The 18,889-nt window shown below is 37.8% G+C and overlaps 1 long non-coding RNA gene across 1 annotated transcript in view; it reads right to left on the bottom strand.

Moving 5' to 3' along the window:
* Positions 1–5,117: 5,117 nt before the first annotated feature.
* LOC104990077 overlaps positions 5,118–18,889 on the bottom strand; it is a 32,661-nt gene continuing 18,889 nt past the window's right edge. The window contains exon 3 of the long non-coding RNA XR_825459.1: positions 5,118–5,179. This is a non-coding gene — a long non-coding RNA (uncharacterized LOC104990077). The remainder of the gene's footprint in view (positions 5,180–18,889) is intronic.

Genomic DNA, 18,889 nt, shown 5'->3' with positions numbered 1-18,889 from the left:
TCTCAGTCGTAAACCTGCAGGGCTCTAAGACTCATCTAGGAGTATTCATTTACTGCAGCCTGGAAAAAAGTGTGAACATTAAAGCTTGAAAATGTATACAATAAGAAGCAATTGGTAGAAAAACTTTGCTGAAGGATTCCCCATGAAGTTCTCGTAGTTCACTTAACTAAAAATGTATTTTTTGATTTAAAAGCTATTTGAAATTAAACACTTTCTTCCTCCAGCTGAATCATAATTTTTTAGGCAATTTGTGATTTGTAGTTGCTCCTAAGTAACTATTAAATATGGACTTGTTACCTCTACCCAGAACTTGAACCAATTTAGAGAGTAAAGTACAGTTAATTTTATGACTTTATAGAAAATTCACTTGTGGAAACACCTCCTGTAATTCAAGTATTGCATTGAGCATTCTTAAATTGCCTGCAGTCAAATGATGAGATTAATAATGTTGGAGATGGTTGTTTTGTACTCCTGGGGTAGATCAGGGTTTTTTTTTGTTTTGTTTTTTTTTTTGCCCTTTTATTAAGTACACTACAAGGACTGCAGTTTTCAGAGGCCCTCCCTTTACTTTCTAAAAATCAGTAATCAAATTCTCCCATTCTATTTGCACAGCATAATAGTCAGTCTTTCAGATGACCTTCTAAATATTTTTAAAGGTCCCAATGACTGCTCATATACATTCCAAAAGCCTGTGTAGGCTATTATGTGCATGCGCGTGTGTGTGTGTGCATGTGTGTGTGTGTGTGTGCATATTTGTAAGTCACTAAGTCGTGTCTGACTCTTTGTGACCACATGGACTGTAACCCACCAGGATCTTCTGTCCATGGGATTCTCCAGACAAGAATACAGGAGTGGGTTGCCATTCCCTTCTCCAGGGGATTTTCCTGACCCAGGGATCAAACCTAGGTCTTCTGCATTGCAGGCAGATTCTTTATCATCTGAGCCATCAGGAAAGCCAAGCAGGTTATTATATATTCACTGCTGATGCTCCACGAATCTCTGTTGCTACACCTCTCAAGTGTCCAGGCTTCTTTACTGAAGATTAGGACATTAAAAAGGGAAATTAAAAGTCAAACTAAAAGCTTAAAGGACAATAAAGAACAAAAACGGTATGGACCTAACAGAAGCAGAAGATATGAAGAAGAGGTGGCAAGAATACACAGAATTATACAAATAAGATCTTAATGACCCATATAACCATGATGGTGTGATCATTCACCTAGAGCCAGACATCCTGGAATGTGAAGTCAAGCGGGCCTTAGGAAGCGTGATTACGAACAAAGCTAGTGGAGGTGATGGAATTTCAGCTGAGCTATTTCAAATCCTAAAAGATGATGCTGTGAAAGTGCTGCACTCAATATGTCAGCAAATTTGGAAAACTCAGCAGTGGCCAGAGGACTGGAAAAGGTCGGTTTTCATTCCAATCCCAAAGAAAGGCAATGCCAAAATATGCTCAAACTACCGCACAATTGCACTCATCTCTCACACTAGCAAAGTACTGCTGAAAATTCTCCAAGCAAGGCTTCAACAGTACATGAACCAAGAGCTTCCAGATGTTCAAGCTGGATTTAGAAAAAGCAGAGGAACCAGAGATCAAATTGCCAACAGGATCATCGAAAAAGCAAGAGAGTTCCAGAAAAACATCTATTTCTGCTTTATGACTATGCCAAAGCCTTTGACTGTGTGGATCACAATAAACTGTGGAAAATTCTTCAAGAGGTAAGAATACCAAACCACCTTACCTGCCTCCTGAGAAACCTGTATGCAGGTCAAGAAGCAACAGTTAGAACTGAACATGGAACAACCGCCTGGTTGCAAATTGGGAAAGGAGTACCATCAAGGCTGTATATTGTCACCCTGCTTATTTAACTTATATGCAGAGTACATCATGAGAAACGCTGGGCTGGATGAAGCACAAGCTGAAATCAAGATTGCCGTGAGAAATATCCATTATTTCAGAAATGCAGATGACACCACCCTTGTGGCAGAAAGCAAAGAGGAACTAAAGAGCCTTTTGATGAAAGTGAAAGAGGAGAGTGAAAAAGCTGGCTTAAGTAAAGTAAGCCAGAAAGAAAAACACCAATACAGTATACTAACGCATATATATGGAATTTAGAAAGATGGTAACAATAACCCTGTATACGAGAAAGCAAAAGAGACACTGATGTATAGAACAGTCTTTTGGATTCTGTGGGAGAGGGAGAGGGTGGGATGATTTGGGAGAATGGCATTGAATCATGTATAATATCATATATGAAACGAGTCACCAGTCCAGGTTCGATGCACGATACTGAATGCTTGGGGCTGGTGCACTGGGACGACCCAGAGGGATGGTACAGGGAGGGAGTGGGGAGGAGAGTTTAGGATGGGGAACACGTGTATACATGTAGTGGATTCATGTTGATATATGGCAAAACCAATACAATATTGTAAAGTTAAAAAATAAAATAAAATATATTTAAAAGAAAAAGCTGGCTTAAAACTCAACATTCAAAAAACAAAGATCATGGCATCCTGTCCAATCACTTCTTGGCAAATAGGTGGGGAAACAATGGAAACAGTGACAGATTTTATTTTCTTGGTCTCCAAAATCACTGCAGATGGTGACTGCAGCCATGAAATTAAAAGATGCTTGCTCCTTGGAAGAAAAACTATGACAAACCTAGACAGCATATTAAGAAGCAGAGATATTACTTCGCTGACAAAGGCCCATCTTGTCAAATCTATGGTTTTTCCAGTAGTCATGTATGGATGTGAGAGCTGGACTATAAAGAAAACTGAGCACTGAAGAATTCATCTTTTGAACTGTGGTGTTGGAGAAGACTCTTGAGAGTTCCTTAGACAGCAAGGAGATCCAACCAGTCAATCCTAAAGGAAATCAGTCTTGTATATTCATTGGAGAGACTGATGCTGAAGCTGAAACTCCAACACTCTGGCCACCTGATGCAAAGAGCTGACTCATTGGAAAAGAGCCTGATGCTGGGAAAGATTGAAGGCAGGAGGAGAAGGGGACAACAGAGGATGAGATGGTTGGATGGCATCACTGACTCGATGGACATGAGTTTGAGCAAGCTCTGGGAGTTGGTGATGGACAGGGAAGCCTGCACCATGCTGCCATGCATGGGGTTGTAAAGAGTTGGACATGAACTGAAAAGCTTAAAAATATATATCACCTATTTCTCCTTCTTGAGACAACTGGTCATATCTCTTCAGTGGAAGGCTCTCACCTGGACTTCTCCCTCTTTAGTGTTGTGGCTTGCTGACATCTGCTAGGTCCATATTACCTCTCATAGACTGAAGTACCCCAAAGGAGCCCTCAGTTTCTATTGCTCCCCCCTTAATAATCATTAGATCATAAAATCTGCAGAAACAGCACCCTGCCCACAACAGAGTCAAGGTTTCCTGTTATAGAACAGATGAGCTTTTCCTTGTCCCTAACTTTCCATTCCAGAGTGGCAGTTTGGGTTTACCTACGCATAATTTGAAGTGTCATCTAAATTTTTTTCAAAAATAAAAGCAAAATATTGACTAAAAGATAAATTATGCCTCCAACCTTAGTGCAACAGAGAAAACCACTAACAGCTTTAAAATAGTAACCTGATAGTTCAAATGAATTAATTAGATATACAATGTGGATAGATCTAGAAAAATGTTTAATGTTGTAGAATATTATGAAATACTTTATGTAAATATATTTATACAAATAGGCGGTAAGTATATAGAAACATGAACAGGAGTCTCTTCACCAATCAACTATCAGCTGTCTCTGGGAAACAAGATAAGAGAATGGCATTGGGAAGGTGATACAAATAGCCTTCAACTCTATAAGATCTTATTTTCAAAAAGAAAATGAAAATAAATATGGCAAAATACGAACATAAACCAAAGTGGTAGGTAAATGAATGAATAAATATACTTTCTGATTCTGGTATTTGTAGAGTAGCTTGTAGCAGAGAAACCATCCCATAGATAACAATCATAAACTATGGGACAGGATATAAGAAACAGCTCTTCAAAGTCACTGCAGAGTGACCAGAGGAGGGAAGAAAGTGAAAGAGGGATTTTATTGTGTATAATCTCTGTATATAAGACATTTCCACTAAGGATATTCCCTAGTCTGCATTCACCAAGAATTTAAGGAGAGGCTTGTCGGTATTAGCTATCAGAGGACAGAGTTTGGCCCCAAGGACCCAGTGAAAAACAACAATTAGAAGGCTGGAAGAAGTTAGCAGAGATGTGATTTGCTGTACTCTGTAAGGAAGAAAGGATTAAAGTCTTGAGGCTTGATAAACATCTTGGGCTTCCCACATACTTCACCCAAACAAAACTAAAAACCAGTCTTCTATCTATCAAACGTAAAATCAAATTTCAGTTTATCATCCACTAATTTAATTTCTTGCCATGTTATTATAACTAGACATAGTGAATGATACCTCATAGCAATTCTGGATTCTATTGTCTTCCTCTGAACTATGTTGATTTGTTTTTCTAGCAGGCCTGCTCTGTTATTATAACCAGAAACAGTGAATGATACAATATGGAGACTCTAGATTCTATTATCATCCTCTGAAGCATGTTGATTTGTTTTTCTAGCAGACAGTTAAATTACTAAGTAAATCATCCCAATTCCCAGGCACTTCCACAATGGTTGTGGTGATGATGACAACAGTGGTTGGGCAGAAAAGAGGGTAACCCTTCTCTCTGGCCAGATGGCCTGGTTCTTAGTGGAGTCAAGAATGTACAAGGAATCCCATTGCTTGTTTCTCTTTATATAGCCACTGCTTAACCCCAGGGGCAGAGGCAATTATGGGAAAGGTACAAGAGAGTGAGGAGACTAAAGCCCTAGATTTATTGCCAGAGAAATGGGAGGTGGATTGGATACTAGGAGCCAGAAACTATCAGGTACATTATAGAGCAAATGGAGCTAAAGATTCCATATAGTTTTGTATGAATGCTCAGGTGCACTTTAAAGCTGTGACTTCACAGATCTAACCTCAAAAAGCATATCAAAGGCTCTGATAAATGACCAGGCAGATCACTGACCAGATCCCAGACTAGCCACTGACGATGCTCACCATCAGACCAATCAGAAAAGCACTCTACAGACTGAAAACTAACCTGATTTGTAGTCATAGTTCACAGAAGGTGAGTAGGATCTAAACTTAACCAGGTTGATGTCCTGTTAAAAGAAAAAAAGAAAAAATTTCCCATGTGATTTAAACAAGACCTAGTGTCACATAACAGAACATTCAAAATATACAGGATACATTCCCAAAGTACTTGACACACAAAACACTAGGAAAATCTGAACATCTTGAAAAGGAAAGGCTATGCCAAATGCTAATCCAAAGATGATATGGATGTTGAAATTTTCAGATAACAGTTATAAAGCAGCTATTATCACTATGCTCCAGAAGTAAAGTATATAAGAAACAAATAGAAATATGGGGATGGAAATCTTAGTATACAACTAGAATATGTAAAAAAATATATTAAAAAACAAATGGAAATTTTAGAATTAAAAAATATAATAATAAAATTTTAAAATTACTGAATAAGTTCAATAGAAAAGTGGAGGTGATAGAAGAAAGTCTTAATAAACTTGAAAAGGATCTAAATAGAAGCTATCTAATATGAATAAAAAAGAGAAAAACAAGATTTTTAAAAATAAGCATAACTTGAAGGGGCTATAAGACAATATCAAAAGATCTAACATTTATGCTATTTAAAACTCAAAAGAAAAGGGGAAAAAAGAGGCATAGAGAAAAACATTTGAATAAATAATGGCTGAAAACTTCCTAAATTTGGAAAAAGACATAAACTTACAGAATTAAGCTCAATGAACCCCCAAACAGGATAAACTAAATGAAATTTATGCCCAGACACATCATCACCAGACTTCTGAAAAGTAAAAACAAAACAAAATAAATTTCTCAAAAGCAGCCAGAAAAAAAGCAATGCATTATATAACAATGCATTACATAATTCTCCAGGCAAGAATAGATGGGAACAACAATTGGAAATGCCACAGACTTCTCATGAGAAACCATGAATGCCTGAAGGGCATAATTTTTAATGTGTTGAAATAAAAGATCTATCAATTAAGAGTCCTACATCCAGGACTCTTACCCTGGATCCTGCCCTGACAAATGAAGAAAAAATTGAAACATTACCAGGTGAAGAAAAACTAAAAGAATCTGTCAGCAGCAGACTTACTCTGAAAGAAATGCTAAAGGAAGATCTGTAGGAAAAAAAGGAAGCTTGAAGCTTTGAAAGTGAAGGAAGATCAACAGAAGTTATAACTATCTGAATAAATATGACACTATTTTTCTGCTAAGTTCTTTAAGTAATTATGATAGGTAAAAGCAAAAATTATAACATTGTGCCATGGGGTTTCAATATATGCCAATATAATACATATGAAAATTATAACATTAAGGGTTCTATATGTGGTAGGATTTCTACATATACCATGTGAGGTGATAAAATATTAATTTTAAGTAGACTGTACAAGTTAAGTATAAATGTATTACAATTTCTAGAGCAACTATGAAAATACACACAAAAACACACACAGAGGGATAGCTAAAAACTCACGTGTATACCTGTGGTCGATTCATGTTGATATATGGCAAAACCAATACAATATTGTAAAGTTAAAAAATAAAATAAAAAACTCAATGTGCTAAGTCACTTCAGTCATGTCTGACTCTTTGCGACCCTATGGACTCTGTAGCCTGCCAGGCTCCTCTGTCCATGGGGATTCTCCAGGCAAGAATACTAGAGTGGGTTGCCATGCCCTCCTTCAGGGGATCTTTCTGACCCAGGGATCCACCCTGTGTCTCTTATTATGTCTACGCACACTGGCAGGCGGGTTCTTTACCACTAGCACCACCTGGGAAGACCTAAAAACTTAATAGATAAATTAAAAGGGAATACTAAGAAAACATTTAAATACCACACAAGAAAACAGGAAAGTGAAACAGAGGAACAAAACTCAGAGAAAAACAACAGAAAAAAAATGATAAAGCAGGCAACCCACTCCAGTGTTCTTGCCTGGAGAATCCCAGGGACGGGGAGGCCTGGTAGGCTGCCGTCTATGGGGTCGCACAGAGTCGGACATGACTGAAGTGACTTAGCAGCAGACATACTTGTTTTAAACATGCATAAATCCAAGCATAGATAATTATATTAAAAGTAAACACTGTAAATGTACCACTTTTAAAATGTAGACTTCAAAATGTACCAAAAAAAAAAAAAAAAGACACAACTATAGTTTAAAGCAAATCCACTATAAACGTAATCATATGGGCAAACCAGAAGTAAAAGAATAAAAAAAGGTATAGTATGCAAGTATTAACCAAAAGAAGATAGGGATGGCTATTGGTACCAGAAAGAAAGAAAACATATAGCAAGGAAAATTACAAGGGATAAAGAAAGACACTCGATAATGATTCAAGGGTTAATTCACAAGAATATAACAATCTTAAACATGAATTATTAAACAATAAAGACCCTAAAACAAGACAAAATTTTAAAGAATTAAAAACAGAAATTTCTAATTAAGATTGGAGACTTCAACATTCTCATTCAATAATCAATAAAGTAAGGTTTTTAAATTTAGCAAAGACATCAAAGAAAAAAAAACAATATTATTTATTAACTGGAGTTAATTAACACTTACAAAATTCCACCAAAAGACAAAATACACATTCTTCTCAAATGCAGATGAAACATACCTCAAGATAGACCATATTCTAGGTCAAAGAAAACAAACTTTTGTAATGAAACCATACAAAATATATTCCCTGATCATAATGGGATGAAACTAGAATTCAATGACAGGAAGATAACTAGGAAATCTCTAAATATCTGGTATTTCATTCCAATCCCAAAGAAAGGCAATGCCAAAGAATGTTCAAACTACCGCATAATTGCACTCATCTCTCACACTAGCAAAGTAATGCTGAAAATTCTCCAAGCAAGGCTTCAACAGTACAAGAACTGAGAGCTTCCAGATGTTCAAGCTGGTTTTAGAAAAGACAGAGGAACCAGAGATCAAATTACCAACATTTGAAGGATCATCCAAAAAGCAAGAGAGTTCCAGAAAAATATCTATTTCTGCTTTATTGACTATGCCAAAGCCTTTGACTGTGTGGATCACAACAAACTGTGGAAAATTCTTCAAGAGATAGGAATACCAGACCACATTACTGCCTCTTGAGAAATCTGTATGCAGGTCAAGAAGCAACAATTAGAACTGGACATGGAACAACAGACTGGTTCCAAATAGAGAAAGGAGTACATCAAGGCTATATATTGTCACCCTGCTTATTTAAATTATAAGCAGAGTACATCATGAGAAATGCTGGGCTGGAAGAAGCACAAGCTGGAATCCAGGTTGCTGGGAGAAATATTCATAACCTCAGATATGCAGTTGACACCACCCTTATGGCAGAAAGTGAAGAAGAACTAAAGAGCCTCTTGATGAAAGTGAAAGAGGACAGTGAACAAGTTGGCTTAAAGCTCAACATTCAGAAAACTAAGATCATGGCATCTGTTCCCACCACTTCATGGCAAATAGATGGGGAAACAGTGGAAACAGTGGCTGACTTTATTTTTCTGGGCTCCAAAATCACTGCAGATGGTGAATGCAGCCATGAAATTAAAAGATGCTTGCTCCTTGGAAGAAAAACTATGACAAACCTAGACAGCATATTAAAAAGCAGAGACATTACTTTGCCAACAAAGGTCCATCTTGTCAAAGCTATGGTTTTTCCAGTAGTCATGTATGGATGTGAGAGCTGGACTATAAAGAAAGCTGAGCACCAAAGAACTGATGCTTTTGAACTGTAGTGTTGGAGAAGACTCTTTAGAGTCCCTTGGACTACAAGGAGATCCAACCAGTCCATCCTAAGGGAGATCAGTCCTGGGTGTTCATTGGAAAGACTGATGTTGAAGCTGAAACTCCAATACTTTGGCCACCCGATGGGGAGAGCCGACTCATTTGAAAAGACCCTGATGCTGGGAAAGATTGAGGGCAGGAGGAGAAGAGGATGACAGAGCATGAGATAGTTGGATGGCATCACCGACTCAATGGACATGAGTTTGAGTAAACTCCAGGAGTTGGTGATGGACAGAGGACTGGCATGCTGCAGCTCATGGGGTCACAAAGTCAGACATGACTGAGCGATTGAACTGAGCTGAACTGAAACACCATAATTCTAAATAATTTATGGCTGAAAGAGGAAGTTATGAGAGAAATTGGAAAATACTTTGAACTGAATGAAGATGAAAAATCAACATATTAAAATTTGTAGGATATAGCCAAAGCAGTGTTTGGAGAAATATTTATTACTGTGTTTGCTTAGTCACTCAGTTGTGTCTCTTTGTGACCCCATAAACTGCAGCACACCAGGCTCCTCTGTCCATGGAATTCTCCAGGCAGGGATCCTGACATGGGCTGCCATTCCCTTCTCTACTGCATCTTCTTGACCCAGGGATAGAACCCACGTCTCTTGCTTTGCAGTACAAGAAAATTACAGACCAGAATACTTAATGGACATAAATACAAAACTCCTTAACAAAATATTAGCAAATTAAATCCAACAAAAATATAAAATGATAAATATATCACTACTAATTGGGATTCCTCCTAAGAAGGTAAGGGGGATTCACTATTTGAAAATCAATCAATGTAATCCATCATTCTAACAAGTTAAGGAAAAACAACCACATTATCATATCAATTAATAAAGAAAAATTATTTGACAAAATCCAATTGTCTTTTATAATAAAAACTTTCAGAAAACTTGGAATAGAGGGAAACTTCTTTAACTTGAAAGGATGCATCTACAAAAATCCCACACTATACTCGATGGTAAAAGACTGAATGTTTTTCCTCTAAGATCAGGTGGAAGGCAAAGGTCTGCCCTCTCTCCACTCTTATCCAGTTCAGTTCAGTCACTCAGTCATGTCTGACTCTTTGCAAACCCATGGACTTGCAGCATGCCAGGCTTCCCTGTCCATCACCAGCTCCCGGAGTTTACCCAAGCTAATGTCCATCACATCGGTAATGTCATCCAACCATCTCATCCTCTGTAGTCCCCTTCTCCTCCCACCTGCAATCTTTCCCAGCATCAAGGTCTTTTCCAATGAGTCAGCCCTTCATGACAGGTGGCCAACATATTTGAATTTCAGCTTCAGCATCAGTCCTTCCAATGAATTTTCAGGGCTGATTTCCTTTGGGTTGGACTGGTTGAATCTCCTTGCAGTCCAAGGGACTCTCAAGAGTCTCCTCCAACATCACAGTTCAAAAGCATCAGTTCTTCAGTGCTCAGCTTTCTTTATAGTCCAACTCTCACATCCATACAAGAACAGTATGTCCCAGCCAGTATAATACACAAGAAAAGGAAATAAAGACATACAGACTAGAAAACAAAGAAACAAAAGTGTCTCTATTTGCAAATGAAAAGATTGTCTACATAGAAAATTTGAAGGAATTTTTTTTTTAAACAGGGGGTCTTCTAGAACATATGAGTTGATTTAGCAGAATTCAGGATACAAATTCAAAATTCAAATATTAACAGTATTTCTATATAGTAATAAATAATGATTGGACACAAATTTTTAAAAACACCATTAAAAACAGCTCCAAAAAAAAAATAAAAATAACTGAAGTCAGACAGAGGAAGACAAATATCATATGGTATCACTTGTACGTGAAATTTTTTTAAAATGGTACAAATGTCCTTACTTACAAAAGAAATAGTCACAGATGCAGAAAATAAATTTATGGTTACCAGTGGGGTAAGGGGGGGTGAGAGAATTGGGAGATCAGAAATGACATATACACTCTACTATATATAAAATAGATAACTAATTAGGACCTACCGTATAGCACGGGGAATTCTACTCAATACTCTCTAATGGCCTATATGATGTAGGCCATTATGTCTATATGTACAGAGACAACTGATTCACTTTGCTGTACACCTGAAACTAAAATGCAACATTGTAAATCAACCATACACCAATGAAAAATTTTTAATTAAAAAAATAAAATAAACAATTAGGTACAAATCTTTAAAAATATGTACGGAATTAGTATGCTGAAAACTGCAGGATGCTGTTGTAAATTAAAAGAAGTGTAAAACAAATGAAGATATATGACAAACACTATTCAGCAACTGAAAAGGGAACAAAATAATGATGCGTGTGACAGCATGGATGAATTTTTAAAACATTGTGCTGAATGAAAGAAGTCATACATGAAGGAGCACATTATTATTTCATTTATATAATGCAAAATTAATATATTTCTCAGAATAGTAGTTGCCTAAGGAGAATGATGATTGTCTGAAAGGAGAAGTAGGGGGTTTTTTTTTGGAGGGGGAGGTGATAGAAATGTTCTGTATCTTAATTTGCATGGCATTTATATAAATGTATTCATCAAAATTCATTCGATTTTACACATAGGATTTGTGAATTTCACCATAAATAAATTTTATCTAAAATATTATTTAATAATCCATTCACACTTCTAGGCTTAAACTTCAGAAATCTTCAGTCCAGACTCTAAGCTTCTTGTTATAAACACATCTAAAACCTCTTCAGCAACACATGAACCGTGAACTTCCACGTGTTCAAGCTGGTTTTAGAAAAGGCAGAGGAACCAGAGATCAAATTGCCAACATCTGCTGGATCATTGAAAAAGCAAGAGAGTTCCAGAAAAACATCTATTTCTGCTTTATTGACTATCCCAAAGCCTTTGACTGTGTGGATCACAATAAACTGTGGAAAATTCTGAAAGAGATAGGAATATCAGACCACCTGACCTGCCTATTGAGAAACCTATATGCAGGTCAGGAATCAACCTACATGTCATATTCAAAAGCAGAGACGTTACTTTGCCAACAAAGGTCCATCTAGTCAAGGCTATGGTTTTTCCAGTAGTCATGTATGGATGTGAGAGTTGGACTGTGAAGAAAGCTGAGCGCCGAAGAATTGATGCTTTTGAACTGTGGTGTTGGAGAAGACTCTCAAGAGTCTCGAGACTGCAAGGAGATCCAACCAGTCCATTCTAAAGGAGATCAGTCTTGGGTGTTCTTTGGAAGGAATGATGCTAAAGCTGAAACTCCAGTACTTTGGCCACCTCATGAGAAGAGTTGAAAAGACTCTAATGCTGGGAGGGATTGAGGGCAGGCGGAGAAGGGGACGACAGAGGATGAGATTGCTGGCTGGCATTACCGACTCGAAGGACGTAAGTTTGAGTGAACTCCAGGAGTTGGTGATGGACAGGGAGGCCTGGCGTGCTGCAATTCATGGAGTCTCAAAGAATCAGACATGACTGAGTGACTGAACTGAACTGAAAACCTCTGCATAATCTTACTGAACATCCTAAGACTATATTATCATTCCTTAATAACCTATTCCATTTGTCTTCCCTGAGGAGTTGCAAGGGGTTTCCCTGATAGCTCAGTTAGTAAAGAATATGCCTGCAATGCAGGAGATCCCGGTTTGATTCCTGGGCCAGGAAGATCCGCTGGAGAAGGGATAGGCTACCCACTCCAGTATTCTTGGGCTTCACTGTGGCTCAGTTGGAAAAGAATCCGCCTGCAATGCAGGAGACTAAGCTTCGATCCCTGGGTTGGGAAAGGCTACCCACTCCAGTATTCTGGCCTAGAGAAATCTATGGACTAGTCCATGGGGTTGCAAAGAGTTGGACATGACTGAGTGACTTTCACTTTCACAGAGTTACAAGCTCTGAAAATAATTTTATAGGCCATTCTTTCCATAAAGAGAATGTGATTAATTACTTTTTTAATATATTTTATTTTTAATTAGAAAATAATTACTTGACAATATTGTGATAGGTTTTGGCATACATCAACATGAATCAGTGCTAAGAATACATATGTCTCCTTCCTCTTGAACCTTCCCTACCACCTCCCTCCCCATCACACTCCTTTAGGTTGTCACAGAGCACTGGCTTTGGGTTCCCTGCATTATAAACCAAACTCCCACTGGCTATTTTATATATGGTAATGCATATGTTTCAATGCTATCCTCTCATATTATCCCACCCCCTCAGACTCTGATGCTGGGAGGGATTGGGGGCAGGAGGAGAAGGGGACGACAGAGGATGAGATAGCTGGATGGTATCACCTACTCGATGGACATGAGTTTGAGTGAACTCCGGGAGTTGGTGATGGACAGGGAGGCCTGGCGTGCTGCAATTCATAGGGTCACAAAGAGTCAGACATGACTGAGCGACTGAACTGAACTGAACTCCTTCCCTAACTGTGTCCAAAATGTCTATATCTCTTTTGATGTGCTACAAGTAGATCATCAATACTATCTTTCTAGATTCCATATATATGTGTTAATATACCATATTTGTCTTTCTCTTTCTGACTTACTTCATGCTGTATAATAGGCTCTAGGTTCATCCACCTCATTAATACTGACTCAAATGTGTTCCTTTTTATAACTGAGTAATATTCCATTGTGTATATGTACCACAACTTCTTTATCCATTCATCTGTCAATGGACATCTGGGTTGTCCTAGCTATTGTAAACAGTGCTGCAATGAACATTGGGGTAAGTGTCTTTCAATTCTGGTTTCCTCAGGGCATAAGCCCAGTAGTGGGATTGCTGGGTCATATGGTAGCTTTATTCCTAGTTTTCTAGGGAATCTTCATACTATTTTCCATAGTGGCTCTATCAATTTTCATTCCCACAAACTGTAAGAGAGTTCCCTTTTCTCCACACCCTCGTCAGTATTTATTGTTTGTAGACTTTTTGATCAGAGAAGGCAATGGCACTCCACTCCAGTACTCTTGCCTGGAAAATCCCATGGATGGAGGAGCCTGGTAGGCTGCAGTCCATGGGGTCGCTAAGAGTCGGACATGACTGAGCGACTTCACTTTCTCTTTTCACTTTCATGCATTGGAGAAGGAAATGGCAACCCACTCCAGTGTTCTTGCCTGGAGAATCCCAGGGACAGGGAAGCCTGGTGGGCTGCCATCTATGGGGTCACACAGAGTCAGACACGACTGAAGTGACTTAGCATAGCATAGCATAGACTTTTTGATAATGGCCATTCTGACCAGTGTGAGATGATACATCATTGTAGTTTTTATTTACATTTCTCTAATAATTAGTGATGTTATGCATCTTACATGTTTATTAGCCATCTGTATGGCTTCTTTGGAGAAATACCTGTTTAAGTATACACACTTTTTTATTGAATTGTTTTTGGTATTGAGTTACATGGGCTACTTGAATATTTTGGAGATGAATTCTTTGTCAGTTATTTCATTTACTATTAATTTCTCCCATTCTGAGGTTTGTCTTTTCACTTTGCTTATAGATTCCTTCATTGTGCAAAAACTTTTAAGCTTATTTAGGTCCCATTTATTTACTTTTGTTTTTATTTCCATTATTCTAGGAGGTGGGTCATAGAGGATCTTGCCATGGTTTATGCCAGAGAATGTTTTGCCTATGTTTTCCTCTAAGAGTTTTATAGTTTCTGGTCTTACATTTAAGTCTTTAATCCATTTTGAGTTTATTCTTGTGCATGGTGTTAGGAAATGTTCTAATTTCATTCTTTTACACTTAGTTGACCAGTTTTTTTCCATTGCATATTTTTCCCTCCTATGTTAAAGATAAGGTGCCCATAAGTGTGTGGATTTATCTCTGGGCTTTCTATCTTGTTCCATTGGTCTATATTTGTTTTTGTGCCAGTACAAAACTGTCTTGATGACTGAAGCTTTGTAGTATAGTCTGAACCCAGGAAAGTTGATTCCTCCAGTTTCATTTTTCTTTCTCAAAATTGCTTTTTCTATTTAGGGTCTTTCTGTGTTTCCATACAAATTTTGAAATTATTTGTTTTAATCCTGTGAATAATACCATTGGTAGTTTGATAGGGATTGCATTGAATCTATAGATTGCTTTGGGTAGTGTAGTCATTTTCACTATACTGATTCTTTCAATCCAGGAACATGGTGTATCTCTCCATCTGTTTGTGTCATCCTTGATTTCTTTCCTAAGGTACTTGTAATATTATAAATTTTATGAAGTAACTCTCTGATAAAATTTCAAACAAGTCTGGTGGTGGAGCTGTCCATGAAAGAAGCCAGAAGAGGTAGAAAAGATAGAATTGATATTTGGACCATTTGTTCCTGACTTGGGGTTTGAAAATGGATAGAATTCCACAAGAATTCAAAAAAGCTTCCAGTGAACCTGTGAGAACAGTATAATAGTGATAAGAACAACTTAGGAAGACAACTGACAAAGACGAGTAAATTTAAGTTTTATTTCTTTTTTCACAACATTTCATCTTCTTTTTTCCATACAGGTCACCATTGAACCAAAGTGTTCTTTTTATAAGGAAGATTGGGTTTCTGCTGATAAGGAAATCAGCCCTTCCATGTTAAGACAACTTACATATTAGTAATGAGAGAAAGATGTCGGCAAAATGTTACATCCATGTGTTCAGCTTTTAAACATATCTTCATTCCTTTCAAAAAGTTTTTTTGAAGTTCGCTGGCTTATGGCCATGGGTCCACTTTCCTACCCTTTCCCTGGTGACCACCATCAGTTCTTTGGTCTCCCTGCTTTTTATGTGTCACAAGAAAGTATCCTCCACTTCCACTGACCTCAAGACAATTTTCAGAGAGAGTTGTAAGTCATAACTTACACACAAAATCTTTAATAATTCTGATGCATATGCTTTGTGATAGTACGATTTTGTGGGAAATGAGTAGAGGAATAATCACACATCTGATTTAACATAGTACAGAACAGAAATACCAGCTCCAGACTGGCAAGATGATTCATGATCCAAGTCAATTAGCTCAGAGGAAACAGCATTTCAGAGTCATGGGTGACCACAAGAATTTTAAAACTCTAGACACAGGCAGAAATTTGGGGGCAGGGGATTTTCACATGGCTTGAAATGAAAAGCTTCTATCTCTAGAGAAATCATCTGGCATAGGGATGACTTGTGAAATGCCACATTAATTAGGAAAACCTTCTAAAGATTCCAAAGGGGACCCTGTCTTCTGAACAACAGAAAGACTGTCCTGGCTTATGCTATGTTTAAAGAGATTATTTTCTTTCTCATCTAGGATGCATGGCCCTCAATAACCACCAAGTGATTTAGGGAAATTTTCTGGTGCCAGTTTATTAATACTTTCTAAACAGCTCAGCCTTGATAAAAACCAATCAAAAAAATTTATTATGCATCTCAGTAATACTAGGAAGCTAATTCTATTTCTATGCCAATAAGCATGACACCACCCTTATGGCAGAAAGTGAAGAGGAACTAAAAAGCCTCTTGATCAAAGTGAAAGAGGAGAGTGAAAAAGCTGGCTTAAAGCTCAACATTCAGAAAATGAAGATCATGGCATCTGGTTCCATCACTTCATGGCAAATAGATGGGGAAACAGTGGAAACAGTGTCAGACTTTATTTTGGGGGGCTCCAAAATCACTGCAGATGGTGATTACAGCCATGAAATTAAAAGACACTTACTCCTTGGAAGAAAAGTTATGACCAACCTAGATAGTATATTGAAAAGCAGAGACATTACTTTGCCAACAAAGGTCCATCTAGTCAAGGCTATAGTCTTTCCTGTGGTCATGTATGGATGTGAGAGTTGGACTGTGAAGAAAGTTGAGTGCCGAAGAATTGATGCTTTTGAACTGTGGTGTTGGAGAAGACTCTCGAGAGTCTCGAGACTGCAAGGAGATCCAACCAGTCCATTCTAAAGGAGATCAGTCTTGGGTGTTCTTTGGAAGGAATGATGCTAAAGCTGAAACTCCAGTACTTTGGCCACCTCATGCGAAGAGTTGACTCATTGGAAAAGACTCTGATGCTGGGAGGGATTGGGGGCAGGAGGAAAAGGGGATGACAGAGGATAAGATGGCTGGATGGCATCACTGACTCAATGGACGTGAGTTTGAGTGAACTCCGAGAGATGGTGATGGATAGGGAGGCCTGGCGTGCTGCAATTTATGGGGCCGCAAAGAGTCGGACACGACTGAGTGACTGAACTGAACTGAACTGAACTGACGCCCAACTAGCATTAAAAGAGAGTTGGGTTGGGTTGTTTGACTGATTTTTCCAAGGGTGGCAAAACTTCTGAGGGAATTGGGAAGAATATTCTTGGCTCCACCCTAGCTGAGTCTCAGTGAACTTGACTATGGTCCTTGTAAGCACCTTGATTTGGCATTGACACTGAAGAAAAACAATCATTACTCAAAAGAAAAAATATAGAAAAGTTTGAAATTGACTATTAAGCCAAAAAAAATTCCCTTTCCTGATAGTTTTAAGTGAGTGTTCTCTTTTCCTTCATTTGGCTCTGCTCATGAGTAAAATAAGATCACTAAGGACAAATCTAATCAATATGGCTTATTATTATCAATCTCTATTATCTATACAAAATTTCATGATACATGTTAATTTGCTATATACAACATAATTTGTAAAGTACTTGCTACTAAAGTGATACTATACAAAGTGTGAACTAAGTGAAATGTGTCTCTGACTCCCCCACATCTTGCTTTTCTATGATTTTTTCCCATCCCCTATATCCTTCATCTAGACATCTCCAATAGAAATACCACAAGTCACATGAGGCTACCTAAATTTTAATTAAAATTAAATAAAATTTAAAATTCAGTTCCTCTGTTGCACTGGCTACATTTCAAGTGCTCAGTCGTCACATATACCTAATAACAACTGTACTGAATAGTGAAGATAAACAACATTTTCATCATTGCAGAAGGTTTTAATGCACAGTGCTAGTCTCGACTTTTTTTTTTTTTGTCTCGACTTTTAAAGCTCTGTGATCCCTCTTTGGCCAGTATTCTCCCCACCCAGGTTATAGCTTCCCAAGCATTTCCTCATGTTTTCCTTGCTTCTACTTTTATTACTGTCATAACTTTTCTGAGTTTTCTCATGGTTCTCCACAGAAAATTCTGCTTTGTAATTCCTTCTTTGAAAAACTTCCTTAAAACTCAAATAACTGGATAAACTAATTCATATTTAGGCAATTTGTGGATGCACAGAGTCGACATGTTGTTTCTCCCAAGTAACACATTTGCATCTTATTAGAAAGCTTCTAGAAATTTCATGCATTTACACAAAGGGTTGATTCTAAAATGTGTGGCTTTGAGCACCATGGTAACAGGAACCTTGGTGAACAGACCTCACAGTGCAAGAGCCTTTAGAGTACATTTCAAAGCACCTTATCCTGTTGGCCTGCACATCTATAACAGCCTTGGGTCACTATGTTATTTTGTCTCCTAGGAGTTCTGAGAAATCTGTCACCACAAAAGAAGTATAATTATGCATCCAACATGGATTAGGGATAGTAGGTCAAAAGATGTTTGTTTTGATTGTAACCATGAAAAGTTTTAGAGCTCAGGGTGGGGTTTGGGTACCATAATCCATTTATTCTTTGCCCATTCTGGGCTTCTTGCCAAGTCATCATACAAATGACAATCAATAACAAAATAAGAGATAATATACTATTATTTAATAATAGTTTGACAAATGTTCCCTTCTCCCCCAACAAAGGGCTCTGACAAAAACTGAACTGACAAATGCAGCTTAGGCCAGAAGACATTTTTAAAAGAAAGTAAAGAAGGGGGCAAGGAACTGGCAACTATGCCTGGGAAAAAAGTCTTCTTTATCTGTTTGCCACAAGCTTCAAGAAGTAAAGGTAAATATCCACCTCCCCAGAAGGCTTTTGTTCTCTTAAAGTGTTCCCAAAAAAGAGGTAGAAGAGAAAAAGAAGGTAACTGGATCTGAATCAAAAGCAAGTCATAAGCTATGCAGAGTGTTCCACATTCTAGATTCAGCTGATTGATTTTTTGTG

Source organism: Bison bison, unplaced genomic scaffold (assembly GCF_000754665.1).
Source record: "Bison bison bison isolate TAMUID 2011002044 unplaced genomic scaffold, Bison_UMD1.0 scf7180017864168, whole genome shotgun sequence".
NCBI lineage: Eukaryota > Metazoa > Chordata > Mammalia > Artiodactyla > Bovidae > Bison > Bison bison.
This window is presented reverse-complemented; position numbering and strand designations above follow the sequence as displayed.